Raw genomic sequence first — 25,494 nt, 5'->3', positions numbered from 1 at the left:
CAATGAAAACAAATATGACTGACAAAGTAGAGTGAAAAATTTATGTGGGAAATTTACTTCCACCCTTCGCCACTGATTTATATTATATAGGTATATATGTATATAGATTAACATCGCACACGTGGTCTACAATATACCAATAATACGTTTAAAAAAATCGAAGTAAGGTTACTGTAGCGACAATGAATGCACCGGGCGCGTATGTTATGAACGTTAAATAACATGGACGCAGTTACGTAACAATGCAATATGATCGCATGGATTATTATTGTTTCGCAGGTAGCACCGGCCGTGAAACTAGCTGGCATGAAAGGCATAAAAGCGCCCGAAGGCTTCGGCGCCAGTCTGCACTTACAACTTACATACGGTCTCCCGAATAACGACTAAATTTGGCATTTCCGTCATTATCACGGTGCGGAATATGAAACAAGGAAAAGTCATCCCTGCATTATTGATTGATGTTCTATGAACTTTGATAATGCTTTCAAAATCGCACCCTACGGCGGGGTGATTTTTTGTTGGTATAAAACACGAGGGTTTTCGGAATCCGGTGAACTATTAAAAAGTAATATTATATGATGATATAGAATCATCATTATTTCTACTTATACCAGTTGTAATTTTATTGTGTTTTAGGATTTTTAATTTGAAAAACAGCTGTTAGTTAATATTTAAACAATAATATAACTAATCAAATACCTACGTACATTTAAAAGTTTATTGTAAAATCTTTAATGTGTTAATAATATATTATAGCCTCCCTAGTCTATGCCCAGACCAACATACATAAATATAATGTCTGTAAATAAATAAATACTGTATGTATACGAACATTTAAATACTTTTAGTCAATTGACAATGTATTTTTTTCTATTTCGCCACAGGTGAAAAATGTGTACAAATTTACTGACAGACAAGCAAGTGTGGTTATATTTGGGAGACTTTTTATTATTTCATCGAATTTTGTATGTTTTTTTTTTTACAATTTTGACTCTATGGACATGCGTTTAAAATGAATCATTGTTCACGTGCATTTGTGTAGCAGCAAAAATTCACAAACTAATGTTTAATTTATTTGCGGGAATGTGAATATTAGTCTGAACTATGTTTCATAAAGAAAATTGAGTAGTTTCTCTATTCTGAAATCAATTTTCTGAAGATATATATTATAAATAAAAACTGAATTCCCTACATAATAATTGTAATGAGTATAATACTATCACAATATCTTTTTTGGGTTAAGAATTTGATACATTTTTAGTTATCATTTTACAATCAAAAGAGAACTAGACTATCGTTTTTATAATGGGCTACTTTTGCGAAACAGAAGTGAAAAATCCATTAAAATGTGATGACTGCACATAGTATTCTTAAAACCATTATAAAAACAATATTTTTAATAATTCAATATGCTTTGAGTTTTAGTGAAAATTTTGAAAACCTTATCTCAATGTTTTATATTTAAAACAGTCTTGCACTCAGCATGCGATACGTATATCATGGGTTGCTGACAAAAGTTGGTAAGTCGATAATAATTTATCTATTTAGAGTAACGTTAACAATAAATTGATTATGTATCTACATATTTATAAATATGTATGCTAGAATAAAAATTCAGAGTTATCCAATATATTATATAGAACATACACATAAAGCTCAAAGAAATTAGCATTATCCTTGATTGCTGAAAGCATGTCAAACTTCAGATTGCAATTACTCCATAACACGATTTCAAGACTTACCAACTTATTAAGTATCTTGTGGAGTCAATTTACAAATTTAACTTCTATATGATGAGAATTTTTAACTATGCCATATAAATCAGATTAAGTTGTGTAAAAACCTGGTTGCTTAAACCGATTCCCATAAAATAATACAAACTGTCATCTATAAATTCAATTTCCATCAAATAGGGGTGGGGCAGTCCAATAGATGTCATTTTCTATTTAGTTACAAAAGTAAAAACAGTACTTAGCTAAAAGAATGTTTTTAAAAATATCATTATTATAATAAATTAATATTATAACCACATCACTAGTAAATTGCGCATACAATATTAATAGTATTAGGTATATCATTTTCTAGTTTTGGATTTTTCCCATTTGTATTTGTGGATAAAAGTCTCAAAAATACCTTCATAGAATACATAACTACCTTTATAATCCAACTGGTCGTTTTGAAGGATTTCAAATTGCCTGCGACAGGTAATCTCTCGAGCAGTTATTAGATGTATTGCGCGATTCACAAAATATGATCAATGAAGCTCTTCATTATTTTCCGATCATTATTATCTTTAAGGGTATTCAAAATATATAGGTGTTGCTTATTACAACATTTTTATTAGCTCGTATTCTTATTTGTCCGGTGGTTGTTTATCCAGTACAAATCTTGCAATCGATTTTTAACTAACTTCCCGATTAGCTAGACATTTGAGACTTTTAGAATATATCAGAACACGATGCCAATGAATCCTTAATACTTTTAGCCTTCTTTCAGCAGAATTGAATTCATTTTCAGTTAATTCTGTTTTGTATAAAAAGTTATTACGGAAGAAATCCGTAATCCAATCCATTATTATTGGTTGCTAAGGGGGTGGTCCTAGCAACTAAATTATTAATATATACGTGCGTTACTGTGGAAATCAAAATGACATTTCAGTATTCTATATTTGTTTGTTTGTTGCAAAATAGCAAAAAAATGATTTGTTGACAATTGCCTTATTTGTCCTAAATTATTATTACATAGAATTGTCAAGTTTATAATAGGATTTAACCGAAAATTTAAAAACGTGGTACATAAAAAGTTCTTTTTATCTTGTAATTATTATCTAAATATCCATTCTTTCTTATTAAAAAATGCTACGGTCGAAATTAATGTATTAATTTCTATTATTGGTTGCTAAGGGGGTGGTCCTAGCAACTAAATTATTAATATATACGTGCGTCACTATGGAAATCAAAATGATATTTTAGTATTCTATATTTGTTTGTTTGTTTGTTTTTTATTTACTTCATATCAAGTACAAGTTTTAGCATATTGAGCATAATAGTTGAACAGAAAATTTAAAAACGTTGTATATAAAAAGTTCTTTTTATCTTGTAATTATTTTAAGTTAATATTACAATTTGAAAATATAATATAATATTGTTTTGATGATTACACAGTATATCTCTAATAATTATTATTCTCATAGGTATCACTCACTATTTTAATATTCTAATAATTCTAACAATAATCAAATCTTAAATTAGAGGGCTTTATGTATCCATAGAGCAATCATTGTTTTTGCGAGACTGTTCTTTGAAACCCATTAAATTCCATTTTTCTACATACCCAATTTGTTTATGCATTATCCATGGTTAAGAAAGTATTTTCCTTAAGTGTCCAATAACTAATAGCAGTCACCATAGTCGGATTTAATGTTTTATCTCATCTACTAATTTTAAAAATTGATTAAAGCTACAGAAACGAATATCTTTGTCTATTATTATATTAAATTTGGTTTAAAGGTTTACATACCACATGTTATCATGTTAACTTTTAATATATTGCTAGATAATATATATAAATCCATATCTATCGCATATATCGCTATCCAGTTATGCTTACTACTGTATGTTATCCATTTATTCCGGTATTATAGTATTTATTACCGGCGAAACTTGTATCTATATATTTCGAAAGAATTCTGGTGATATCTCACTAGTCACGCAAAGACGTATAATACGCCGGCCATATTATATGTGGCATCACAGGTAGGTAAACCTTCTAGCCCGTCCGAGATTTTTTCATTACAGCAAAGGTAAAATACTTGGGTAGGTCCTATCTATAACAAGGGGTACGCGTTCGATATTTTTGAGGGACGCTTCATACATATTATAGACCGAAAATAATGATCTCCAAGACCAAACCCTGTTTTAGTTTTCAACAAAAAAATATGATGATGTATATTATCTTACCTGCTTACAATGACCGTGTCAATATTCTCCCATATTCATGTTTTATTATCCTCTTTTATAGTTACGTCAGATTTTTTATTCAAATTAAAATTCTTTTTCAAATCATTTTTATAATAAAATATAATATATAAAATATATAGAGTATGTTAAGTGGCAGAAGCGAAACGTTTGTTTTGCTCTTTATTATATCATAATCAAAAATTTATGACAACTATACAAAGAATTCTCGTCATCAGAGTCGAGCAATTCACGCGGTTAGGCGGCCGACTTAAAATCAAAGCGCACCTTGTCCAAATTGTCAAATATTTATAATTATACTTATATTTGCCAAACCATCAATGGTCAATCAAATAGTTGATGGTTCGAGACTAACCGTGTTCTACAGTGTGTTTTTGTTCTTAAATTTTCGGATCGGCTAATTCATTCTACCAGTAAAATACCTATATTTACCACACATAAAAGGCTTCACTAATTCCCAACCATGCCCGATCCTGATAAGATCATATGGGCCTCGACAGAGTGGAGGTTTGTTTTAACAGATTTTGTATTTACGAGAAATGGACGTCAGCCACTTACTTGCTCAACCTATTAGGCCCATACTATGTCTCATACACAAATTGAAAAACAATATTTGACGTGTACTTACCAGACCCAGGATTCAAACCTAAACTATTTAATTAGTAATTATCGACAAAACATTTACTTTTATTCCTTTATTATTATTATTATTACTATTTAATGAATCCCGGGTCGCAAAAAATGACTCAAATGGAATAGTACAAAACTTAAATCCATTAGAATTTAAATTCAAATTCCATTAAGTACCTTCAGTCGATATTATTGAAAGTATTAATATTTACTTTTATATAATGTATTCAATAAAAATAATATCACGTTTTCACCAATTTATATAATATTATAAATGTACCTACATATTATCTAAATGATTTCAAATTAATTTTAACAGGTCAATTAATATTCCAAAATATATTTCTAAAGTATCAAATCTAGAACATTAAATAATATTATTGCAAAAGAGTCTGAAAATAAAATAAAAAGCAATCGAATTTACATATTAGTATTGAATTTAACAAATTTAATGCGACTGTGGGTATATTATAATAAAAGGTTATCAATTTTGCGATTAAAATCATTTCACGACAAGATCTTACTCGTTTTTTTCCCCCTCATAATCCCAAAAGATGCTTTTTTAGTTTAAGGCTCGGTGAAGTAATTTGCAAAAGGTATTGCAATAACGTTCCAAAAATGTCCCTCGAGATCGTTAATTGTGTATTTAGAATCAGAGTATGGACATCTTGATCGTAAATTACACTTTATTTTCCTGGGGACGCCATCAAACAGTCTGCCACACTCGAGTATACAATTATTTTGAAGCAAAGAATTTCATATATTTTTATAAGTAATAAAAACTTTTTTTTGGTTTTTCTTTTTTCTGTATCTTTTAAATTTTTCATATAGAATTCAATATATTATTTTAAGATAACGCATATAGATAAGTCTGAATATTTATACGTTAATTTACCAATGCCCGAATCAATTATTTTACTTAGGAATATAATATATTTTCACAATCTCAGAACAGAGTATTATTAAGAGTACTGTGTGAAGGTCGAAAATGAATAATTTGGTGTGTCTTTGCGAGCTTAACATAGATAATCTGTAAAGTTTGTAGGACACACGTTTATGTCATTATGATATTTTCTAGTATTTTTTCATCTTAGAAATAGAAAAGTCATTTAATGATCACAGAAGATATACTATTAATACCTACCATAAAAGAGTATTATTCAAAACGTCGTCGTGTTAAAATTAAGAATAAAGCCATATTTGGTACATCAGTGATATCCATATAGCACTTTTTCAAATTGTTATTTTGTAAAAATGCATATTACATATTTAATTATCATCTAATATAATATAGTAATAATTCCGGATAAATTATAACATTTTGCGTTTCGTATTTTATAACAGTTTAATACATTTTTATCACGTTTTTCTTAGCTCGTATTTTTGTTTGTCCGGTGGTTGTTTATTCAGTACAAATCTTGCAATAGATTTGTAGCTAACTTCCCGAATAGCTAGACATTTGAAACTTTTAGAATATACCAGAACACGATGCCAATGCATTCTTTAAATACTTTTAGCCATCTTTAGGTAGAATTTAATTCATTTTCAGTTAATTCTGTTTCGTATGAAAAGTTATTTCGGAAGAAATCCGTAATCCAATCCACTATTATTGGTTGCTAAGAGGGTGGTCCTAGCAACTAAATTATTAATATATACGTGCGTTACTTTGGAAATCAAAATGACATTTCAGTATTCTATATTTGTTTGTTTGTTGCAAAATAGCAAAAAAATGATTTGTTGACAATTGCCTTATTTGTCCTAAATTATTAATACATATAATTGACAAGTTTATAATATTATGATTTAACAGAAAATTTAAAAACGTGGTATATAAAAAGTTCTTTTTATCTTGTAATTATTATCTAAATATCCTTTTTTCTTATTAAAAAATGCTATGGTTGAAATTAATGTATTAATTTCTATTATAAGATCGGAGGTGGTCATGGAACGTGATTTTCCAATTCCAGACAAATGACCAAAGAAAAAACATGCGCTATTATTATTATATATAATCAAAATATATTAGAATGAAAATTAGTATTATTTAAGCATTTTTCTTTAATACCTACTTGTTTAAGTCTATTCTATACTTTTAAATCCTAAATACCTAGTTAATCACTATATTCCGTATTAGTCGTACATTTCCTATTGGTCCGTAAGCGAAACGCAGTTCTCTAAAAAGATACAAATGGAAAAGTATGTAGGTACTGCGCTTAAATAAAATATAATTTAATTTTTCAGTTTCATTGATTCGTTATCTTTGTAATTAGTTCGTCCATTGACACATTTCATAACATCCATTCAAGCACTTTAGCTACAATAAAGTAATGAAGTGTCGAGTATTCAAGTTGTCTTTTATTACTTTATTTTACTTTAATCTTTATTAAGTATATCTTTGATAGTATTTTTTGTAGTTTATTTAACTTTAAGATGCAAGTTCCTCTTAATAAATTAATGAAATAATTAAAACTCTATTTTAACTTTGTCAACCCAGTTAAAATATTCTATTCAAATATATTCCGTATTCAAATATTGTTCCAAACGAAGTGTCCCGCTTAAAGATGTCACTTACCAATGTTACTTTAAACAAATTAATATTATTAGATATTAAATTTGATGTAAATGTGGTAGCGATCCATTTATTCATCACTTTTATTTTATGATAAGTACTATTTTACAATGAAAAATATTTTAAAACAATATTTTGACCATCGCGACGTGACTTGTATTATTAAAAATAATATATTACGCTTTTATAAAACAATCGTTCTCTCGCTATCAGCTTATTTATTATACTTGTTTCTTGCCTTATTTGTATCAAATTTTAGAATAATTTACAGTCACTTAATAAAGATAGACAATAAAATATTCTACTTTTAAAAAAAAAATGATAAAATTGCTGAATCGTTTTCAGTCGCTTAAGAATGAATGTTCAAAACATAGATTTCTTATATAATAATATAAATCCTAAGTTGTATGGCCGCATTATTTTGACATGTAGCAGTGGTGTTATGGTCAATCGAATAAAAATAAACATTAAGGACTGGAAAAAAAATGCTAATCTATTTACCATGCAGATTACTATCGGCCCAGCACTAGTTAGGTTAACAACAAAATAAATTTTAAAAAATAACATCAAATTATGCATAAATTAAATCGAACGATAAATTAAGATGGAGGAATTTTTCATTAGTTTATTTTTTATTTTTTTTATCTCATATATGAAAACGACCGTTGCTCTTTAGTTTTGGCTATAAACGAATTAGTCATATAAGTAAAAATGTTATATTTATATAAACGGCTAATAAGGAAGACGGCAATAATTTAGTTGCCAGTGATATTGTCAGTCTCAAAAATAGTGACACCCGACACCAACACAAGTTTTGTCATTAACAGCGAACTAATTGAACGTGTGACCTATTATAAATATTTAGGAACATGGGCCAATGAGAAATGGAACCAGTTTCAGAAAATAAAAACTAGAATTGAGATCGGAGGAGGAAAGGAGTGCCTTTCTCAAAATGAGACGCCTCCTTAAGGTCTGATACTGCATTATTTGGTAGGTACGTTGTTATGTAAGTATGGACGCTAAACCAAGATATGTCACAGAAAGTTAAAGCTTTCGAGATGTGGCTGTATAGACGCATCCTCAAAATTCCTTGGACTAACCGGGTGATAAATGTTGAAGTTCTCAATCGAACGGGAAAGGGTCGATAAGTTCTACATAGTATCAAAACCAGAAAACTGCAGTACCTCGGCCATATTATTAGAGGACGAAAGTACACCATTCTCCAACTTTACATCCAAGAAAAGATTGATGGTAAGCTTAGAAGATAACAGGGTTAAGATCGCCCTGATGGTGACCGATCTCCGCTAGGGGATGGCACAATAAGATGCAGGATCAGATTTTGATATTTATTTTAGTAAAACAAAAACTTTTAACGAATAGTGCAAAATTAAAATACACGTATCAGTAATATGCCAGTTATTTATTAAGTTTAGTACTTAGATGAGTTAATAAAATAATCTAACATTTATCTATTTAGTATATGTATTTTGATTAATTATTGATAAAAAATATTAATTTGATTTTAAATAAATCAATTTGACATCGTACTAAAACGTGAATTTAATAGATTTATCGATTATATTATTATTAATAATACCATAACTGAGGTTTATATGACAACAATAATTCATCATACGCATTTAAATATTCAAAACTTGACTATAAAGCATGGATAATCTTTAAAATTCGTGGAATTAATGTTCTTCTTATTAAAAATATAAAATGAAAGCAGTAAATTTCTGATTCGCATTTAGTTACAATAAGAGTAAATACCTTTGCAGTAAAAATATCTTATTACTTACAGTGACGTTCCTAGGCAAAGCACCGCCCTTAGGCAGACATTAAATGCCATCCCCATTCATTTTAGTGTCAAATTGTATACGAAATTATTAGGTATATACCTATATATCATATCATAAACAGACAATTGAAATATTAAATTACATAAGTACATATAATCTACTTAGTATTAGAGCATTTCCACGATATCTACTCTCAAACAGCGGTGATTTTAAGCACGTAGAGGTTTGAGGCGTATCAAGTATAAAATCACCCTTGTGATGTTTTAAATTTAAAACTAAGATGTTGGTACTTTCTAACGAATCAATCGCATCGTCCGCATCACAGAAAACTACAACTGCTTCCAAAATCTGTGATGATCGTATTTATTCCTTCATTTACAACCCCTAAGCAACGTATAACCTGCATACCCTGGGACGTCACTCAATCTAAATTTATATCGATATATTATGTATTTGATTATTATAAATTATTACTAATATTTCACTCTGTAACCTGGTAACACAAGGTTCTATTAATAATGATATTGCTGTCACTTGTAGAAATGTTGCGTATCCATAATCGATTTTGTTTCATTAAAAACTTATTATGTAATATATTTCAGACGCTTTTATTATTATTTTACTATTAAAACAAAATGTATACAGTATTCAAGTATTATGATAACAAAACGTTATCTTACTAATCACACCAGGTATGGAGGCTCTCATAAAATATTCAATCAGAAGTTTTATTTCACAAAAGGATTTAATGCGATGAAAATTTTGATAGCTAACACACAGGATATTAATATGACGTTGCTTTATTCCGTTTTTTTACACCTGTGGATATTTTTTATTTAGAAGAATACGATTTTGCTTTTTTCGTTGTAGATTAGATCAATCTTTAAAAAAAACTTATCTTCTAAGGCAGATATAAATTTTGTATTAATATTTTACCAAATATTGTGTCTAGACTAGAATTAAATTAATAAAAGATTCTTGCTTCAATTTTCTATTTTGGCATCGACATAGCATACCTAAATTGAATTTAATTTAACGTTGAATATCATAACTGAGTCATAATATAACTCTATACAATATAAATAGAAAGGATTTCAAATTATACACATTTTTACTTTTATTTTTAAATCTGTATTTTTTAAAACCATGAATTAGTCAAAAATCTTTTCCATACAATATAGAAAATAAAACTAAACAAAATTTTAATAATTCCTTAAAAAACTCACTTTTTATTTAGAGTTTAAGTTTATCCCTGACTTTAAATAAAAACTAATTTTAATGTTAATATTTTAATATACTTATGTATTCATTAATTAAAATATTAATTGTCGAAAAATTGCAAGTTTAGTATTTTTCCTCTAGTAGGTGGAGTAAGTATTTAAGTAAATATATATATAAGACTTTTGGACAAACATTTAATGAAATGACCACGTTGTTATTTTGAAAATTATACCTGTATATTTTGAATAATCTTAAAAGGTGAATTAGCTCTAAAAGATATGATAGATTTAGTTTCAAAATCTGTAGGTATGTACTTAACTCATTTTACACAAAATCGGACTTATAACAATGTGCAGATTTTTTAAACTAAAAAGCTTAGTTTTAAATATTCTTGTAAAATATAGCACCATCCCTGGTAATGTGTGAATAAATAAGTTTATTACAAGTGTTATGTTGCGCAATGAAGAGCTTTCTCATTATTATGTCTGACGTTTAAGACTCGGAGTCAAGGTGCCATAGAATAAATCAAAGTCATAGACATGGTGAAAGAAATGACATAACCTTTAAAGTTAAAGGTATGTGATCGAGTCTAATAGTATTCACTTCTATAAAATAAATATGGAAAATATTCTCATTGTAGATATAGTCCAGTCAAATTAGACCGAAAAATACGTTATGGTTGCAAAAGGTCGGGTAGAAGATTTTTTTTTTTAATTTGTTTATATGGTTATGAGTGACAAGAAAACGAGTTTTGCCAATTCGGATGACTTTGGCACAACTTTTGGCGGGCAAAAAACCGCAAAATTTTGGGTGTTTTTTTGGTTTTTCGCTTATATCTCAAAAACGGTTGGTCGTAGAAAAATATTGTTTTACATAGAATTAAAGCTTATTAAATTTCTTAAAAATATTTATATTACACGTTTTTTCCTATCTTTAACTGTTTATGAGATATTTTCTGTTGAAAACACGCGTTTTATCAAAATTTTGGGTGTTTTTTTGGTTTTTCGGTTATATCTCAAAAATGGTTGGTCGTAGCAAAAATATTGTTATATACAAAATTAAAGTTTATTAGATTTCCTAAAATGTTTATACAAAACATTTTTTTCTATCTCTGACCGTTTATGAGATACTTGCTGTTGAAAACAGTATATCGTCGCTCTAGGATTATATTGTCCAAAGCAACAATATGTGAAATGTTCAGGACACGAAAAACAAAGTTCACTACCTTATATTTCAATATTATTATTTTATTTTTACATTTAATAAATAGGTTGGGTAGGTAATGGTGGGTTTATTACATTCATGGAATTTGGGCCACAGGTAATGGAGTGACTAGTTAGATAAAGTCCATTAATTTCGCTGGGGTTTTTCAGTTAATATGCTATTGATATTAAATATTTTGTTATTGTTATTTGAAATTATCCTATAATTACCTTTTATTGGTTTAAGAATATCTTTCTGATTCAAAATATGGTCAGTAATATTAAAATTATTAAGAATTGAAATTATTAGGGTACCTACTTATATAACAATAAAATATTAGTTACCTATTAAAAAAAATATTTGGGATTTATTAATTAGTTAATTTGTTTGGGTTTACAAACTAGTCTTTATTGTCAATGGGCGCAATGTTCCAGATGGTGCGTGGGGATGGGGGGAGAGTTAGTGGGAGTGGTAGAAAGGGCCACATTCTAATTTCTACTTTCACCAGCATTGAGACTCACAGCACCAACATTAACAATCAGTTTATTGTGGTTGACGGAGGACATCTCATACATAAAGTAGTTTGGCCCCGAAATTCATGCTTTGATGACATTGCGAAGATGTATTCGGATTATTTGACAAAACATTATAAGTTACAAATTGAAGTTGTATTTGACGGATATCCATCCAATGCTGCATCCAGTGGGACAAAGTTTGTAGAAAGATTACGCCGTATAAATTTAAAACCATGCCCTGAAATTATGTTTCAATGAAACTGTCAATCAGGTGGACCAGGAACTTTTTTTGAGCATCGGAAGTAATAAAAATCACTTGATAACACTACTTAAAACACATTTCTCACGGGTTGGCATAAAAGTGAACCAGGCAGAAGAGGATGCCGATGTTTTAATTGTAACTACTGCCATTTCAAAATCAAATGAATTTAAAAGCATAGTAATAATAGGTGAAGATATTGACCTTCTTGTACTGATGTCGGCAAGAAGACAATTCTTGAACAACTTATTCTTTCGAAAACCTGGAAAGGGAAGTAAACCAGATGTGTTGTTCTCGACAAAATCGTTTAAATATGACGCACGTACCATTCTTTTCACACACGCGTTCAGTGGGTGTGATACAACATCCTCTCTATTTGGCCATGGAAAGATTAAATTGTGTGGTATTTTGGAGAAGAATATTCAGTTGAAGGAAGTGGTCACAGTATTCAACAATCCAGATGCCAGCACTGATGAAATAGCTGTAGCAGGAGAACAGGTACTTATGAGGTTGTACAGTGATGCCTGTAGACCTGAAGAAACACTGGACACTGCGTTATCGGCTATTCATGAAATCGGACAAACAGATTAAATTTAATCTTTCAAGACTACCACCAACTCGAGACGCAGCGCGACACCATTCACTTAAGATCCTACTACCAAATGCAAACTTGGCTTGGCAATGTTAAAAAACCAGAATATTGGGGGTGGCAGCGAACCAGCAATGGCCTAATACCCGTGGAGATCATTAAAGATCCAGCGCCTAAAAAAATACTGAAAGTACTTTCTTGTGCATGCAAGAAGGGGTGCAGTAAAGCATGTACCTGTCGAAAATCAGCGATGAACTGTTCGTCAATTTGAAAGAACTGCAGTGGAGTAAATTGTGAAAATGTAGCAGATATTTCTGGATTGGAGGAAGAGGACGCTGAAGAAGATGACTTTTATATTCAAGCAGAACTTCCCAGTAATGAACAGGTAATGGATGATATGAAATTAATATATATATATATAATATCTCTCCATTCTTTTCAAATTAACGGAATATACCTATATAGTTTTGTAGGATAATGATCCCGACATGGGAGCTGCATTGCAAGACTTTGACGACGTAAAACCTTTGCCTACTCCACCTCACCAAAGCGGCAGAAATGGTTAAAAAGTTAAGATATTTGGTGAATATTATTATTCTGTACATATTAACATTTGTTTTTCAATCATTACTAAAACTATGAATATACTTTATTTGTAAGATCTTAAGTTTAGATTAGTATTTCTTCTCATTAAAGTTTGATTTTTACTAAAACGCGTGTTTTCAACAGCAAATATCTCATAAACGGTTAAAGATATAAAAAAACGTTTTATATAAATATTTTTAGGAAATTTAATAAGCTTTAATTCTATGTAAAACAATATTTTTCTACGACCAACCGTTTTTGAGATATAAGCGAAAAACCAAAAAAACACCCAAAATTTTGCGGTTTTTTGCCCGCCAAAAGTTGTGCCGAAGTCATCCGAATTGGCAAAATTCGTTTTCTTATCACTCATTACCATATATACAAATTAAAAAAAAAAAATCTTCTACCCGACCTTTTGCAACCATAAAGTACAGATTGACTGGACTAATAGTCTAGCTCTAGCAGAAGAATCTAATAATATATATGATTTTTACAACTTTATCATTACAAAATTTATTTACAAACAATGATAATTGTGATAGCTTTTTTAAATTATAGAAAAATATCTGTGATAATTTCAATAGTCGGTTTACTTTTCTTGTAAAATTATGTATGTTTACATTATTATTATATTATCCTCACTGATTTCTTTGTTTATTTCATTCGTTTGATATTTAAATTTGTATAGTTTTATTTTGTTGTATAATGTACAACAGGATAAAATATTATGCTAGGTATATCTTTTCAGTCAGGAAGATAATAAGCATTGTATGAAAGACGAATTGTATTGATAATATTCATGTAATAATATAAGTAATATACAAGAACTAAATAGGTTCTGAAATCAGTACAATACTTTACATCTTTCTCAAAATAGATTATGAAAAATATCGGTAAAGATCGAATTAATTAGTCTGTTATATTTACAATTAAATTAGATTTTTGAATTTTTGGTGTCTAGCCATAGATAATGAAGTTATATTATAACACAACAATATGTTAGATAGTACAATGGGAATATTTCACGCAATGAAACAGTTAAAGGGTTAATGTCGTGTTTTATTTTAAATTAGGTAGGTATGCATTATTGTCTTTTGTATAAACGTGACGGATATGAACCTCGGTAGCAGTATGAATCGGCATCGACCCCGAAACAGTGATCATATCTGAGTATGCGACCGCCGGACATAACCAGAAGTAATGTTCAATATCGGATTAAGTTGTAAATTGCGGATGGCTCGCCGATTCTTTGGCCGCAGTATGCAACAGTCGTGATCGCGGAAAAATTGCAATGCCTCTAAAAACAGCGGCGGCCGAAATCATTCCCCGCACAAATTTGACAAATCCTGCAATATTAATTAATTTACTAAGTATTTCAGTCAGTTTTATATCATTGTTGTACATTTTATTTTGTATGATATCCAATTTATTTTATATATCGAATTCGTTATGTTGTAAACAAAACTCATTGTTTTTTAAGTATATTCATATGATTCAATCAACAACTTGTCATAATTTGCATAATCTTCTCATATATTATGTAGTAGTTAACCGATAGAGTGTGTATATACCTAAATACTATTAATGAATCAAATTCAAGCCAATTAAAGCTATTATTTTATTTTTTAAAGAGATAAAACGTCGTACAACCGTGCCAATAGGTATCATGCTAAAAGTTACTGAATTTTCAATCTATATCGGATGTTATTTTTCTAAAAGAATGGAATTGATAGCTTATGAATTAACTGAAGAGGGTTTTCAAGAAACATCATGTTTATAAATGTATTAGAAGCTCTGAAAGCAGACCTATCTATTTGCATCTTAATCAACCTGTATTTTACATAAATAAATTATACATGGATAATTTACTATCTACTTTAATGAAAATATAGTATACTTATAAATGGAATTTTATTGTGAAATATTCAATAAATTTAATTGTAGTTCTACTATGGAAATTTAGTAGGTAATGTAACCACGAATCATGCAATTTAATACAATTCACAAATCAATTATCGTTTAAATTTAAAGTGTTTTAATTGCCTAATTTATCTAACACAATTCAAAAATAAACTTAAAATAAGATTGTTAAAAAGACAAACTATAATAAAACGAGAGTCCGTTGAAGTTAACTACATAAGCTTTATGATGATTTTCTGTCTATAGAAGGTTTACGAGAAATTGTTAAAAACCTACTTAATTCATAGTTTTAAATTAATATAGGTATTTTTTATTAAATTTCAAACAATACCGATTTTTTTCTAGTAAAAAAAATGCTATCTATTAAACGTTTCTTACATTTTATTATTTTGAAATGATTAAACTTTTCACGTTATTTGTGCACTTTATTTAATTAATTCTTGACTTGTTGTTCACCACTGACATCTACCACAAGTTCATCGGTCTTCAGTCCGTTTATATATAGATCAGTAAAGGCAACGCATAATGTGCCTTTTTTAATGCTCTACCTCTGCTTTTAATTACAGATTAGATATCCGTCGGGGATGAAAAAAAGAAACGGCCCAAACTTGGACTGTAGCGTCAGATACCATGCAATTTTCGATTTTCTTTTTTTGCGATCGTGATTGTTAATTTTATTTTATATTAAGACATACTCGGCTTTGATAATATACCTACACATATTAAATTGTAACACAACACATCATTTTTTAAGAATCAAAAATTACATTGTTAAAGAGAATATATTTATTTTCACGTGGCAAATCTTCTATTATTTTTTTGTTTATTTTAGTAGATATCTACCTACAGGCACTAATTTATAATTAATTATTCTCTTAATTCTCCGAAAGATGTCAGGATATGTGTAAATTTTTATTTATATACCTAGATGCTTATCAAATGTACCTATTTGTTTTTTTTTTATAAAAATTATGTTCACTTTTTGTTCAAATAAATTCACAATACTAATATTTGATTTTATATTAATCGACTATTGACATTGCATCTTTACTATACAAATATAACCGTGTGAAAAATCTACACTTTGCTTAATAAATTACTGATAACTAATAAAATAAACGCGTACAGTTAGGTATTTCGGGCTAATTAATTTTAAATATGTCTTTCCGTTATTATACCGTACAATGCTTACTTTGCTTATATTCTTCTTATTCTTGTCAGAAATATATACCTACATAGGTAAACACTATAATATTTTTATTAAATTTTTATTATTAAAAATTGTAGATAAATTACAATTAATTTTGCTATTATGTAAAATATTCTGATATTTTCAACTACCCCCACTGTTTTATCTGAAGTAGAAAAAGCATCTGCTCTCAAAAAATCGTATTCGATCAAATAATTCAATGCTACTCGTATTAAAATCTACTAGGTTTTACGTTCCAAGTAAATATATATTTTTTAATAATTATTATCCACCCAAATTATTTTTTATTCACTTTTATTATACCTACCTGCCATAAAACTTTATAATATGTAAGTTTTTGGAAATTTTATACCAATTCTACGATTTACTGGAATAAATACTCGTTTACATCGAATTTTGAAACTCCTGCCATATGATTTATATTAATTTATAAGCATCATTATAATATTGTATTTTACCTAACAACTTCAAATAAACCTTTCAGGTAAGTATCTACTGCAATTGTTATGTATTTTATTCAATCCATACTAAGAATGAGCAATATCTATGTTAAGTAAATAAGTAGGTAGGTAACTTTGTACTCAGTAAAAGGAAAAACTATAGGTATCTAAGTTTTCGCCTTTTTATAGGTTGGTATGACGCCCACGGTGGCCGCGCGGCATAAGCGTTGGACTATCATGCCGTGGGTCCCAGGTTCGAATCCTGGGTCTGGCAAGTACACATATTGTTTTTCAATATGTGTGTGAGTCAGGGTATGGACCTAATAGGTTGAGCAAGTGGCTGACATCCATTTCTCGTAAAAAAAAATCTGTTATTACAAACCTCTACTCTGTGGAGGCCCATATGATCCTATTAGGATCGGACATGGTTAAAAAAAAAAAAAAAAAAAATATATATACCTACTCGTTTTTTTATACTTAAATATAATTTACATACCTATGTACCCATATTAAACGTATTCAAAGCTAATAATGAATGCATTATTTCCTTTGCAATATTTTAAAGTCTAAACGATGTTTTGATTGATATTATTCACTGCGGCGATTTCTATGCAGATTACACAATAGAAAAGTCAGAAGACTTAAAAGGAGGCCTCGAAATAGTTCAAATCAATCATATATACCTACATTAAATTATACCAAAACTTAAAACTATGCGTATTTTTCATAAATTGGCTATAAAATATTACCCGAAGCACAAAAAAATCCCTACAACTAACATAAAAGAGTTCTTGTGCAAAAAAACACTTATAATATGTGCCATCTTCAATGATAATTATTTTTGTTTTAAAATAAAGTAACATGTTCTAAAATATATATTTTTACATATCTTGTCTATTTATTTATTACTACATATATTAATACAAATTTATAATATCATTTGATCTAATTTTATGTGAGGTAATCAGGCATATAGTCAATAGGCGTATCAGTGTAGTAAAAAGTGCAAAAAACTTCAAACGCACACATGTATTAGGTATCTAGATCTACTATGGACCTTAAAATCAGTCCACTAAATATTCAATATACGAGGGTGGGTCAATAAGTCCTTAGAAAAGCCGACAGGTGGCGCGACTAGTACTGTAAGCGGTTTGTTTTCATGCAGCGGCACTACCGATTCAGTATGCTGCGAAGTTTCAATCAGATTGGTCGGGTTGTTGTGTGTTTCTCGTACATTTAAAAAAAAAAATTGCTTGTGGAAAATGGAAAAATGGAGAAAATTGAGTTTAGAGCTGTTATTAAACATTTTAATATAAAAGGGTTAACAGCAAAGGAAATAAAAAATGAGTTGGATTTAGTTCACGGCATATCTGCTCCTTCACTTGCAACTATTTATAACTGGTTAAATGAATTTAAACGTGGTCGTACATCAACAAAGGATGAACCACGCTCAGGACGTCTTGTAGAGGTGACTACACCAGAAATGATCAATAAAATCCACGATATGGTGTTAAGTGACCGAAGATTAAAGTTGAGTGAGATAATTGAGGTTACAGGGATCTCAAAAGGTAGCGTCATTTCTATTTTACATGACAAATTGGGCATGAATATAATATATAAATATTTCTGCAAGATGGGTGCCGCGTTTGCTCACAGTCGACAATAAACGCAATAGGGTGGTGGCCTCTAAAGCCCTGTTGTCGCTCATGCAACGCAATCCGGATGAATTTTTTCGTCGCTTTGTGACTGTAGATGAAACATGGATACACCACTATACTCCCGAGACGAAAGAACAGTCAAAGCAGTGGATTGCGAAGGCAAACCATGTCCAAAGAAGGTGAAAACCGTAAAATCAGCTGGTAAGGTTATGGCTACTGTATTTTGGGATGCACGTGAAATTATTTTCGTTGACTATTTGGAAAAAGGAAAAACAATAACAGGGGATTATTATGCATCTTTATTGGACCAGCTAAAAAACAAAATTGAAGAAAAACGGCCTCATTTAAACAGGAAAAAAATCCTCTTTCATCAGGACAATGCCCGTGTTCACACATGTTTACGATCAATGGCTAAAATTGAAGAATTGAAGTTCGAATTGGTCGACCACCCACCGTATTCGCCAGATTTAGCCCCCAGTGACTTTTTCCTTTTCCCAAACTTAAAAAAATGGCTAAGTGGACAACGTTTTTTTTCAAATGAAGAAGTCATCGATCGGACAAATGCTTATTTTGAGGACCTTCCGAAAACTTATTTTTCTGACGGTTTAAAAAAAATTGAGAAACGTCTAACCAAGTGTATTGAGCTCCAAGGAGATTATGTTGAGAAATAAAAAAAAAATACAAAAATAAAAACTGTTTTAATGCTTTTTTCTAAGGAATTATTGACCCACCCTCGTACCTACCTATTATAATTATATTAATGTGGGTATTCCTATGTTAGGGAAGAATAAACGGGTAATTTCATTGTCACACGCAACCCTATTTGAATATTGTCATTTCAACTCATCACCCTTGTTCTTATTCATCATCCCCATATTCCTTAATATTGCTTGGTCAGATACTTATAGTGACTGTTTGCCACCTCTACAGAATATTATAGAATTGTGGGAATCAAATAGTAAAGATAACATAACAACAGATTAAAGTTCACATATCCCCAGTATTCAAGAATCATAATGTTAGATATATTAAGAAAACACAGCGTCTTGAGCGATTTAACATTGTGCAAAACCACTTTGACGGATACTAGGCACCACGACCCGCATGATCCCGCGGGTATCCGAACGTAATACCTATGCCGCCTCCACCGCAGTGGATTGCGGAGGTGTCACACACTACAATCACCTCCAATCAACAGGTATCAAACAGATCACACACATTTTTAATCCTTTGTTGATGTAACGGGGAGACAAATCAGCACTTTGAGCTTTTCTTGCTACCCACCGCGTAGTGTTACCAGATCATATCATTGAAAATACTGAAATAGTCACTTATATTTAATTCTACATTTTTTTTTTGTTAGGTCGATAACTAGGTACTACTTAATAATCAAAACAAATGAATTTAAAAATTAATAAGAACGACTACTCATATACCTACCTACCTAATTCTAACACATATAAATATGTACATAATGTGTATCCTACACGTTTTGTTTTAAATTGATGTCAATTAAGTATTTCGAATTTTAATTTAATCTTGGGACAAGTTTTGGCTCCCTATCGAAGGACACCAATATTAATATAACACTAATTCATTAAACAATAATGTTAAGCTTGTAATTAGTTATCTACTAGACTACAAGAGGATGAATATTTCATAATATTCATCTTTTCAATAGTTCTCTATCATATTTGATAGTGAACAATATTATTTTCCAATATATTTATTTCAAAATATAATATAGACATTCCAAAATCTAAATAATAATTAATACTATTACAATATTCAGAATATTGTACTAAACATCGAAATATGTTTTAAGGTGACTAAACATAATACGTCAAAACTGATTTCAATCATTAATTATTTGTTAATTATTGTATTCAGGTTTTATCAAAAACTATTTTAGATTCGATAATTTTAGATAAGTACGATTATAGTATATGAATCTAGTTTCAGTATGTAGATACCAAGTAGGTAACTATAAACTTCTGTATTATTTATTATGAATAATCTCAACTAACTTCAAATACAATTCTTTAGTAAGGAGTAATAAATAATTATTAATTGTTAAAAAATGTATGTAGAGCAACATCGTGTTAAACGAAATAACATCAACAACATATTGAATGTGTAAGATGCTTATTACAATGTTATGATGGCAATGTTATAGTTTAGTGTGTGTTTTATACAGAAATGTGTTTTGTTTCGAGTGGAATTCACTAAATGAAAGCCCGAGATTCTGATTTCTATGGAGCCAGATCTGGTAACAACTACGCGTGCGGGATCTCCTCGGAGTGCGCACCGCGATCGGGCGCCACACCATTCGTACCTTTTACAACAGTATCACCACCAGCGATTTCTTTCACAAAAATGTCACTACTTAATAATCACACGCGACGATCAACAACATACAACGAAACGCACAAACTTAATCACCGGGATATATTTTATTGTACACAGTAAATTGAATTTTTGAGGCGTTGAACCCGCGATCGCAATACTGCTAAGTCCGCTGTGTCGAGCGTCGTACGGGCGCGCGCCTCATGCGAGCATTCCAGCTAAACTGCGAGCCAAACTTTACGGGCGGGCGGCGGCGGAGGCAGCAGAACAGGTTACCCTCCGCCCGACCGGTGCTGGCCGCCTCTTGCCCCCCACCATGGCTTGTTTGGGTCGCGCGGAGCACATGCGCGGGAACTTCGAATTCTGAGTTTGCACTATGCGGCACACAGGCATGCGTCCGCGAGCGATTCCTTCGCGGAAACTCGCCTCCTGAAATGTCCGCGGAAGGTTTCAGCCGGAACTCTGGCCAGCCGGGATAGGCATGTGCCTCCAGCGATCGTCTCAATGGACCTTTTTGACTTCATGCAAATCAACAGAAATTATAATAATTTTGATGAAATACCTACCTAGATAGCTACTTGCCTAATCGATCAAAAAGCGCCTGTGGAAAATAATCACAACAAATTAGAAAAATATCATCAGCTTGTTTTTAACCTTTCCTTTACGATCCTAAAAAATCCATCCGTCCCAGTGATATCACTATCGGTTACCGTACGATATTAAATATTACTGTAGGTAAGAGTTAAAAACTTATTTTGGCAACATACACAAGTCTAATAAGGTTTTTTCGTCATTATTTGCCATTGTTTTATCCATAAAACCATCAAAAGGGCATCAAAACTTAATATCATAATCATACGACTATTTCCATACAATATTGCAGCCTATAAGTATCCCGGTCATAAACCCAACTGAAATCTGACGGATATCTATCAATTAACTATATGTATTTACTGGATAATGACAACGATTTTTTAAATAATAACATTTTAATTTTATATAATATACCTATTTTAATTATATATTATAGTTATGATTCTAAGAATAGCTAAAATATGAAGATGACGAAGTGCATATTAACTGAAATATTTGCAATAAAAGAGGCTAGGTCACCTAAAGTAACGACTGGGTTAATCTAATGCTGGATGAAGACCTCCTTAAACTCTTTTCATTTCCTTATTCTTCGCAGCCACGTAATTACGCTGTACCTTAATAGCTTGTCAATCCAATCTACCTTGAGACGGCCTTTCTGTCATTTTTTTAACACCACAACAGGCCGTGAGGTTCAATAACAGTAGTGTAGTGAAATAGTTGTGTAATCAGTAATGTAAGTGAAATACCTAATCACAAACACCCAGACTTTGAGAAAATTACATAAATAATATTATCTTTTGACCTCACCGGAATTGAGCCCGAAGCCTTCGGATGAAAGGCCAGAGCTTTATGCACTAGCACTGGACTACAAGGGCCTCTTACATCCCTCGAATAGGTACCACTAGATTATCGCATTCATCCTGCCATCCTGTCTGCGAACCAGATGTCCGGCCATACATATTATTTAATGGATTTCTCTGTTACTAAGACACCAAATTTCATAAGCATCCGTGAGCACTGGAATCACATATTGATTAAGCATCCTGCGGCAGAATATGAGATTGCTCTTGAAAATTACGTTCGAAAAAATATATTTCAATATAAATTTTATGAGTTATACACCTAGATAAACACCCTTGAAGAGAATTAAAATGCTACCCCTCTCTACGTTGATTCCAAATTGTATGCAAAATCATTAGGTACCTAGGTAGGTACCTACTACCTACCCATTATATTTTAAGATGTCTCCTTGCCTTCCATTCATTTATTTGGCACCAAGTAACACATAAATAAGGGAAGTGGATTGCCTTCTAGGTGAGGCTGTAACAAGTTTCAAATCTTGAGCTTGGAGAAATATGGGAATTAAACAATATGTTACATTCATTATAATATTATGCATTACAGTTTGTCACGTAAACAAAAAGGGCATTCAATATTGGGAATACACTCGACGCGCTTTGTGTTTCTTGTGTTTTTGGATTGACCTTCATAAAATAATAAACTAATCTGGCTTCAAACCCTTGGTCTTATATTGAATATAAAATACATAGATAGGCATATCGTAAATTTAATATTACTTACTTATGTATAATCCCCGTTTTTATACTTACATTAGTAAATACATACCCTCACAATTTACAATTGTAGGTATATAATATCAAAATGTATTGTAATAACTACAGTAGTATAAAAACATTCGCAACTGATTAACATTCATTATATATTTTCGTACGCATCAAAGTGATGTGAACGCACGGGAAAAATTGAAACCCATAGTGCAGGCCCGTTAAAAAATGCAGTAGGTATGTATACCTACGCAGAATATGTAGCTAAATGGCATTATTTAATAATAATTATGAATATATGAGTGAATTAATTTCTACTAAGAAAACAATATACTAGTGATCCACATGAAATATGAAGTAGACTTGGTTGCCTATGCCCTATACCTACCTACTGATTCAATTGCAATGTATTTTATCCATATATTATTAATTTTTAAATCAATAGACCGAGTGGCGCACCCAGGGAGGGGGGCAAAGGTCCCTGCCCCCCCCCAAAAATATTGAAATTGAAACCCAATAGATTAGAGTTAGACAAATAATAACACGGCAAACACTAATGTCGGGTTTTTTTAAAAACCCAATCTCTAATGGAAATGTCAAAAAATTCTCGGTGTCCACCCGAATTTTGTAGTGGTGTACACCGAGTGCAATAGACAAAGGTCCGATAAACGAGAAATTAGGCTGTGTTCTGTTGGGTAGGTTTGCGTACCTATAAGTTAAATGCAATAATACTTTTTTTTCCATTTTCAATTAATATTTTGGAACTTCACTATTAAAAAACCTAAAAACGACGATAAAAATTCGGCGAAAAGAACGACTACACCCACCACCATGGTCCATGGCTGACATGGCCACCATGGGCTGACAGGGCTAAAGCCTGGGGGCCCGGGCTTAAGAGGGCCCGGCGTGGCGGCTCATCTAATTGTGAGATAAACACACACCAGAAATTTGTTATATTATAAAAAAATGTGGTGCTATACTACTTTCATCAAAATTAACATAAAAAATATGTAGTATGATGAAAAAATGATATACGTACATGATAATAATTCACGTGTATCATTTTATATTACAATTATTTTTAGTGTTTCTAGAAAAATAAAAATGGTTATTTATCCAATATCGAAGGGTCGAATGCTACTTGGCTACCACAAGAGGGGCTCGCGACCAGTGGTTCATATTATGATAACGATCGATAATATGAAATGAGGTCCGACAAATCAAAAATTCAAGGGAATTGTTTAAAAATATAGATAAACCCACGGAATACCATTTGGGAACACTACTGTAGAACATCACATTGCCCCTAACCCCGGTGATAGGTAAGGGTGCCAGCCAAACATTCATGATGTGGGGGCCATGCCCACCACAGTCGGTGGTTTCATTTCATTCATGTAATTTTTTTCGGTGGAATTCAGCATAAATATTGTGGCTCTAGACCAGTGGTTCTTAACCGGTGCACCACTGGCTTGTTGCAAGTGCACCGCGAAGTAATGATAAAAGCAGAAAACGCGAAATATCGTAAACCGAAAAAGTCCTTCGTGAAATTATGAAAGCCGACGAAAGATCTAATGTGATTTCGACGTTGCCGAATCGATCGCACGCGTCTACCGGTTGGTACACAAGTTGTCGTTTCATAAATGAAAACAAAATAGTGGATCGATATCTATGCTGCAAAGAAGTCGCTGAGCGTACGACATGACAAGATGTTTTTCATTATATTTCTTCATATTTAGAACAATCTAAAATATCATGGAGGAATTTGTATGGATGATGCTCCGTTAATGGTAGGCTCATTTAAAGGATTTGTTACCCTCGCAAAGACAAGAAACCCTAATATTATTATATCTACGCACTGTTTTTTTTACACAGGGAATCTATAGTTTCGAAAACATTACCGCAGTGCTAAAACCTGTACTAGACCAATATGGTAAATTTCATCAAATCCAGACCTTTAAAAACAGGCATTTTTTAAAAAAAACTTTGCATTTCTATGGAAGCTAAGTACGAATGTTTGCTTTTTCACACTGAAGTGAGGTGGTTATCTAGAGGTAAAATTGTATTCCAATTCATAGAACTTAAGAATGAATCGTTAATCTTTTTTCCAAAATTAAGGATGGATAACAAAGTATGGATGATTTTGTAAAACGTCTTCATAATGATGATAATTGGTGAGCTAAAATGGCATATTTTTAATTAAGTACTTAAATAACATTAACACAAGCATTCAAGGAAAAGACGAATATTTTTTGAAATCTACTGACAAATTGACAGAATTTCGAAAAAAATAGCTCTTTGGAAAAATCTAATATTAGGGCAAAATAAAGTAGATATGTTTCCTTCACTGCACGAAAATATTGCCGTGGGAATTATTTCCGCTATAACCCAACATTTCACTTTATTGAAAGAAA

General features: G+C 31.0%; 1 protein-coding gene across 2 annotated transcripts in view; it reads right to left on the bottom strand.

Moving 5' to 3' along the window:
* LOC147078577 (protein dachsous-like) overlaps positions 1-21,149 on the bottom strand; it is a 470,273-nt gene extending 449,124 nt beyond the window's left edge. For both annotated transcript variants that reach the window (XM_085960238.1, XM_085960237.1), the window contains exon 1: positions 20,914-21,149. The gene's annotated coding sequence lies outside the window, so the exon portion shown is untranslated. The remainder of the gene's footprint in view (positions 1-20,913) is intronic.
* Between the last annotated feature and the right edge of the window lie 4,345 nt (positions 21,150-25,494).

This window comes from Rhyacophila brunnea, unplaced genomic scaffold (genome assembly GCF_057557595.1).
Source record: "Rhyacophila brunnea isolate RB1 unplaced genomic scaffold, BYU_Rbru_1.0 scaffold_11, whole genome shotgun sequence".
Taxonomy (NCBI): Eukaryota; Metazoa; Arthropoda; class Insecta; order Trichoptera; family Rhyacophilidae; genus Rhyacophila; species Rhyacophila brunnea.
This window is presented reverse-complemented; position numbering and strand designations above follow the sequence as displayed.